Here is an 8383-nt window from a genome sequence, read left to right on the forward strand (position 1 = left end):
TAAGAGAGTCACAATCTTGGAATCTAAGTGTGGGGCATCACTTGGGCTTGTGCAGGTACTTGGACCAGCACGCAGTCACTTCAGAGAAGACTTGTATCCTTGGCGACCAGGTTGGGCCACGCTTTAGCAGCAATATCAGATGGTATGGAAATAGAACTCTAGCCATGCACTGTTAGCAGAGACTTCATGATTATCTCTGCTCCTGATTCCTGGAAACAGGGCTTCTTTGCCCATGCCTGGCTTGAGGAAATCCTCAGGATTATTTGAAAATGGATGAAAGGAAACCAAAGGCTTCCACTGGAGATACTAGACTTTACCTTCACCAGAACAGAGGGTGTTATATTGGTTAAACAGAAAGAGATGATTTGTACCCTTATTGAGTGAAAAGAAATTCATGGTAAGGTGCAGGTCGGGATAAAATAAAAGCAGATTTAGATTGAAGCAGTACTTGAGGGTGACGTGTGTTCCCCTCCAGAAGCTCAGAAATTAACCTTTTCCCCACCTTCTAAAGTTAAATGAATAACTTCCTAGGTGACTCAGTGGTAAAGAATCAGTCTGCAACGCAGGAGATGTAGGTTCAGTCCCTGGGTCAGGAAGATGCCCTGGAGGAGGAAATGGCAACCCACGCCAGTATTCTTGCCTGAAAAATCACATGGACAAAGGAGCCTGGCTGGTTACAGTCCATAGGGTTGCAACGAGTTGGATACAACTGAGTGACTGAGCGTGCATGCACGCATGTGCACACACACACACACACACACACACACACAGGCCATCTAAAATAAAAGGCAAGACAAACACATGGTTAATCAGAGCATCAATATAGTCACAAGAGAGGCACAGATTTGACTGCTATCTTACTTTCCCCCTTAACTTATCCAAGGGGGGGGGCGGAAATACATCAATCAGAAGTATATCAAATGTGGAAGCAGAGAAAGAGGAGCAACCCAAGGCAAATTCACACAGGGCCGATGTGGTTAAGGCTGTTCAGGAAAGAAGGCAACTTAGCCATTGGACAGCAGAATATTTCCAGTCCTGGTAGTCAGATAGTCCTTGGTGTGGAGATTCAGGGAGCTGCAGCCCACAGACCTTGAATCCATCTGGTTTTAGTGCCCACATTAGCTCTGTTAATCTGGTGTCCTTAAATATTCCTTTCACTTACCTTAAACTGGTGGCTTAGAAATCCAATGGGTTTGCAAAGAAGTTTTATTGGGCAGACTCCTTCCAGTCTTGTATGGGTGTGTGTTGGATTCTACATTTGCTTTTTGAGTTAACATTTAAAAATTATTGTGAAAGTAATAAATGCACAGTGGTAAAAAAAAATTTTTTCAAACGTTACTTAAGATTAAAACTGCAGAAATTTCCTAGACACTACTTTGTTTCACAAATCTTTCCAGAGTAACTGCTATTAAGGTAATTTGTTTTTGCATATATGTGTATTTTTCCATACATTCTTCTCTTATTTTTCTTTTTAAAGTAATATTTTTGAATAAACTATCCATTTTTATGCTTCAGAATTCAAAAACTATTAAATAGTGTACTGTAAAACCTCTTGGAATCAAGACTGTGGGGAAAAATATCAATAACCTTTGATAAGCAGATGACACCACACTTATGGCAGAAAGCCAAGAGGAATTAAAGAGCCTCTTGATGAAGGTGAAAGAGGAGAGTGAAAAAGCTGGCTTAAAACTCAACATTTAAAAAAAGGAGATCATGGCATCCAGTGCCATCACTTCATGGCAAATAGATGGGGAAACAATGGAAACAGTGACAGACTTTATTTTCCTGGGCTCCAAAATCACTGTGGACAGTGACTGCAGCCATAAAATTAAAAGACACTTGTTCCTTGGAAGAAAAGCAATGAAAAATCTAGACAGTATATTGAAAAGCAGAGACCTTTTTTTGCCTACAAAAGTCTATATAGCCAAAGCTGTGATTTTTCCAGTAGTCATGTATGGATGTGAGAGCTGGACAATAAAAAAGGCTGAGCACCAAAGAAGTGATGCCTTCAAACTGTGGTGTTGGAGAAGACTCTTGAGAGTCCCTTGGACAGCAAGAAAATCAAACCAGTCTGTAGTAAAGGAAATCAGTCCTGAATATTCATTGGAAGAACTGATGCTGAAGCTCCAATACTTTGCCCACCTGATGCAAAGAGCTAACTCATTCGAAAAGACCCTGATGCTTGGAAAGATTGAGGGCAGGAGGAGAAGGGGATAACAGAGGATGAGATGGTTGGCATCACCAACTCAGTGGACATGAGTTTGAGCAAACTCCAGGAGATGGTGAAGGACAGGAAAGCCTGGTGTGCTGCAGTCCATTGGATCACAAAGAGTTGGACACAACTGAGTGCCTAAACAATAACAAAACTCTTACTCCCACCCTTGTCCCCACCTTCAATTTGCCCTCTTCGAGACAACCAGTATTAATTTCTTAGGTATCCATCCAGTGATATTTTACATATATGTATAAAAATGTGTATTTTTGCTATTATTTAACAACTAAGGGACTTCCCTTGTGGTCCAGTGGCTAAGTCACCACACTCCCAACGCAGAGGACCCAGGTTCCATCCTTGGTCATGGAACTAGTTCCCACATGCTGAAACTAAGAGTTTCACATGCCACAACTAAAGATCCTACATGCCACAAAACAGACTGAAGATCCCACATGCCTTGGTATCTAACTAATACCCAGCACAGCCAAATAAAGAAATAAATATTTAACAACTAATAGCATGGTATATGGGGCTTCCCTGGTAGGTCAACTGGTAAAGAATCTGCCTGCAGTGCAGGAGACCGGGGTTTTATCCCTGGGTAGGGAAGATCCCCTGGAGGACAGCACGGCAACCCTCTCCAGTATCCTCGTCTGGAGAATCCCCGTGCACAGAGGAGCCTGGTGGGCCACAGTCCATGGGGTCCCAAAGATTCAGACAAGACTCAGGGACTAAGTACAGCACAGCAAAACATAGTATATACCATGTTCTGCACTTGTTTTTCTCATTTAATCATGTATCTTGAAGACCACTTCATATTAATGCACAAAGAGCTTCCTTAGCCTTTTTTTTATAACACTGCTGAAAAGTATGCCCCTGTTTCGGTGTGCTATAGTTTGTTTAACCAACACTTGCTGATGACAATTTATCTTGTTTCTAAACATTTTATTTCAGATAATGTTGCAGAAGATAATTTAGCACTTTACGTCATTTCAAAGGTATGTAGTTTAATTCCTAGAAGTTGAATTGCTGACAGAGTATTGCAGAATTTACAAAAAGAGTTTTTTATTTTTTATTTTTTTGGCAAGCTGAGTCTTTGTTGCTGCCTGGGCTTTTCTCTAGCTGTGACAAGCGGGTGATACTCTCTAGTTGTGGTGTGCAGACTTCTTATTGCAGTGGCTTCTTTTGTTGCTGAGAGTGTGGTCTAGGGTGTACAGGCTTCAGGAGTTGTGGCACATGGGTTCAGTAGTCGTGGCTCCCAGGCTCTGGAGCACTGTCTTAACAGTTGTGGCACATGGACTTAGATGCTCCGTAGGATGTGGAATCTTCCCGGATCAGAGATCAAACTTACCTTCCCTGCATTGGCAGGCTGATTCTTTACCACTGAGCCACCAGGGAAGTCAAAATTTACAAAATTTTTTAAACTACTTGTGAATAATAAAAACTCAGAAGCTTTCACACACACAAAAAAAATAGGTTTTTAAGTTCCCTTGAAAAATTGGAGATTTGGCAGCACCATACGTGCCACACAGGACAAAAATTAGCTAGAGCTAAATTCCGTCTAGTCAAGGCTATGGTTTTTCCATTGGGCATGTATGGATGTGAGAGTTGGACTATAAAGAAAGCTGAGCACTGAAGAATTGATGCTTTTGAACTCTGGTGTTGGAGAAGACTCTTGAGAGTCCCTTGGACTGCAAGGAGATCCAACCAGTCCATCCTAAAGGAGATCAGTTCTGGGTGTTCACTGGAAGGACTGATGTTGAAACTCCAATACTTTGGCCACCTCATGTGAAGAGTTGACTCATTGGAAAAGACCCTGATGCTGGGAGGGATTGGGGGCAGGTGGAGAAGGGGACGACAGAGGATGAGATGGCTGGATGGCATAACTGACTCGATGGACATGAGTTTGAGTAAGCTCCGGGAGTTAGTGATGGACAGGGAGGCCTGGTGTGCTGTGATTCATGGGGTAGCAAAGAGTCGGACACGACTGAGCGACTGAACTGAACAGAACTGGTCAACTGCTCCCTGTAGGTGAGACATGTATTTCCCGGGTGACCACAGTTGTGTCTCAGCCATTACATTACTTTCTTGATGTCTGAAATCCTCTGAGTTTTTAATCCCTGTGTTCCTCTGCTTTGATTCTGAAATTATGCAGTAACCTTCAGATTATGATTCTATTTCCCCTACATCTGTCTGCAAGGAAAGGATCATTTGGCATTCCAAGGTTCTGGCCCCCACACAACGATTTCTCATGATCAAGTAATAAGCAGCATATGATTGTGATTTTTCAACGTATCACAATAGATTATAGGTGTGAATATGTTGAGCACACCAATATGAACATTGACATGAGTACAGGTGTATCAGTTATTTATTTCACATTATTAAGCTGGCAATTCAATTCAGTTCACTTGCTTAGTCATGTCCGACTCTTTGCAACCCCATGGACTGCAGCACACCAGGCCTCCCTGTCCATCACCAACTCCCAGAGTTTACTCAAACTCATGTGCACTGAGTCAGTGATGCCATCCAACCGTCTCATCCTCTGTCGTCCACTTCTCCTCCCACCTTCAATCTTTCCCAGCAACAGGGTCTTTTCAAATGAGTCAATTCTTCACATCAGGTGGCCAAAGTATTGGAGTTTCAGCTTCAATAAGCTGTCTTATTATTATTATTTTCAATATTTTGTAAATCTTAAGAAGGTTGGACTTACCTGGTGATCCAGTGGTTAAGTCTCCACATTTCCATTACAGGAGGCACAGGTTCAACCTCTGGTCGGGGAACTAAGATTCCACATTCCATGTGGTAAGGCCAAAAAAACCCAAAACTGATTTATACCAATAGGTCATTCCATTGGATTACATCTAAAATAATAAACAATATTAAAACTAATGTAATTTATACCAGGGTCTGATTGTCTCTGACAGGAGTTACTCTTAACAAACAAACAAAGCCAGAGTCTGGCTCCCTAACTATTGTCTTAGAAAGGATTATATAGTTCAAACCTGCCTTTCCTACAGTGTTTCTCAAATTTTAGTTAGCAGGGACTTCCCTGGTGGTACAGTGGCTAGGAATCCACCCTGCAATGCAGGGGATTATGGTTCAATCCCTGGCCCGGGAAAAGTCCATATGCTGCGGAGCAGCTAAGCCCCATCGCCACAATTACCGAGGCCTCACCTAGAGCCTGTGCTCCACACCAAGAGAAGCCACTGCAATGAGAAGCCTGAGTATCACAATGAGAATAGCCCCTTGCTCGCTGCAACTTGAGAAAGCCCGGGCACAGCAACAAAGACTCAGTGTGGCCAAAAATAAAATTAATAATTTTTTTTTAAAAGCTTTAAAAGAGAAAATTTCGTGAACAAATTACCTGGCAGTCTTATTAAAATTCGGACTCTGATTCAGCACTCCCTGAGTGGGGCCAGAGATTTAGGGTCTCTAGCAGGCTCCCTGACTGCATGTTTAGCAGCAAGTCCTCATAAGACACTTCCCTGAGTCCCACTACTGATCTATTGGACTAATTACTTCAGCTTCTCAGGGCAATGAAGAAATCAGATTGGAATATGATGCTCCAAATTGCTTCTGTTTCTCTTCAACATCCCCATTCCTTATTTCCACCCTCAGCCCACCCACACACATATCAGAAAATTGAACAAATCTTAACAGGAACATAATGAGCGCAGAGCAAAGATTTCCCTTTAATCATCACTGACTCCAGAGAACTGCATGTATGGGGCAATAGGTCAAGTGCTCGAGGAAACAAAGATAATTAAGATAGGAGCTCAGCCTTGAGTTGATCACAAACCAGCAGAGGAAACACACAGACCCAGATAACTCATGACAGGAAAAGAATTAAGGTAATGGAAGCACAGAGGCAAGAGTTGATTCCACAGGGGGTAAGTGATGGTCCCAGGTACATTGCATTGGGTTGGGTTTGGATCCAAGTTATGTTGTTTAGGATCTTTTGTTGTAGGGCACAGTCTCTCTGTGGCATACAGGCTCTCTAGTTGTGGCACATGGGCTCCAGAGCACATAGGCTTAACAGTTGCTCCGAGGTATGTGGGATGTTAGTTCCTTGACCAGGGATCAAACCCAAATCCCCTACATTGGAAGGCAGATTTTTAACCAAGGAAGTCCCTAGAAAAGAGATTCTTAAACTCTGGTCCCTGTTCCAACGGCATGGGCATCACCTGGGAAAATCTTAGACATGCAAATTCTCAAACTCCACCCAGACCTACTCCAAGGGTGGTGTGGGGATAGCAGCCTGTGGTTTAACAAACTCTCCAGGTGATTCTGATACACATTAAAGTTTGACTATGAAAACTTCACATAGAAGACATTTAGTTTGATCTTGCTGCTGCTGCTGCTGCTAAATCGCTTCAGTCGTGTCCGACTCTGTACGACCCCATAGACAGCAGCCCACCAGGCTCCCCCGTCCCTGGGATTGATTCTCCAGGCAAGAACACTTAGAGAACTAATATCTCACCAACAGAAAGGTGGGCTTCCCAGGTGGCACTAGTAGTAAAGAACCCGCCTGCCAGTGTAGGAGACACAAGAGACACAGGTTTGGTCCCTGAGTTAGGAAGATCCCCTGGAGCAGGAAATGGCAACCCACTCCAGTACTCTTGGGAAGAATCCCATGGACAGAGGAGCCTGGTGGTCGACAGTGCATTGGGTTGCCAAGAGTTGGACATGACTGAAGCGACTTAGCACACAACAGAAAGGGAATGGTTACTCCAGGAGATAGATCACAGTAAGTAAAAGTATGAAGATATAAAAGTGAAACACATAAACGTATTGGGGAAAAAGCATATAATCAGGAATGCAAAAGGAGAAATGGGAAATACGCCGGAGAGGTAAATGGGGGACAAATTACAAAGAGCTTTAAATTTTATAATTGAAGTTTGAACATAAAGAAAACTGTTTCAAAGTAGGGGAGTGACATGATTAAAGCTACTAATAGAACTGATCTACAATAAGGGCTACCAATCAGGAGGTTACTTTGTCCTGGAAATAAGAAATAAGAACTAGGGGACTTCCCTGTTGGTCCAGTGGTTAAGACTGTATGTGTGCTCAGTCATTCAGTCGTGTTAAACAGTTTGCAACCCCATGGACTGTAGCCTGCCAGGCTCCTCCATTCACGGGATTTCCCAGCAATAATATTGGACTCGGTTGCCATTTCCTCCTTCAGGGGATCGTCCTAACCTAGGGATCGAACTTGCATCTCTTGAAGTCTCCTGCATTGGCAAGCAGACTCATTACATTGAGCCACCTAGGAAGACTCAGTGATTAAGACTACAGGCTTCCAAAGCAGAGTGGGCAGGTTCAATCCCTGGTCAGGGAACTAAGATCCTACATGCTGCATGGTGTAGCAGAAAAAAAGAAAGAGGGAAAGAGAGGGAGTGAAAAGAAGGAAGCAAGAGAGAGGGAGAGAGAGAAAGGAAGGAAGGGAGGAGTAAATAAATGCAGCAGAATAGGAAACAAAAAGGGGAAAAATATATAAAAAGCATTTACAAGCTAGGATAAACAAGCTGTATTGTATAATGGTTTAAGACCACAAGATGTAGGGCCAAACGGCCATGCTCTAACATTTTTTAACATTGTGGTCCTGGGAGATTTATTTAATTCTGTGCCTCAGTTTTCTATCCATAAAAAAAAAAAAAAAAATATATATATATATATATACATATACACACACAATGGAATATTATTCACTCATAAAAAGGATGAAATCTTACCATTTGTGGTAATATGGATGAACCTGAGGGAATAGTGCTAAGTGAAACAATTCAGACAGAGAAAGACAAATACTGTATAATCTCATTTATATGTGGAATCTTAACAGCAAACAAACAAAAAGACCCACCAAAACCCAATTCATACTGACAACAAAGTGGTGGTTTCCAGAGATGTGGGAAGAGGGGGGTAGGTAAAATGAGTGAAGGGAGTTGAAAGGTACAAACTTCTAGTTATAAGTAAAGAAGTCATGGGGATGTAATATACACCATGCTAGCTATAATTAATAATATTGTATTGCATATTTGAAAGTTTTTTAACAAAGAAAGTCTTAAAATTTCTCATCACAAGAAAAAATTTATGTATGGTAGCATGTTAACTAGAGTTATTGTGGTAATCATTTTGCAATATACACAAATCAGTTCAGTTCAGTTCATTCGC

This window comes from Odocoileus virginianus, chromosome 5, assembly GCF_023699985.2.
Source record: "Odocoileus virginianus isolate 20LAN1187 ecotype Illinois chromosome 5, Ovbor_1.2, whole genome shotgun sequence".
NCBI lineage: Eukaryota > Metazoa > Chordata > Mammalia > Artiodactyla > Cervidae > Odocoileus > Odocoileus virginianus.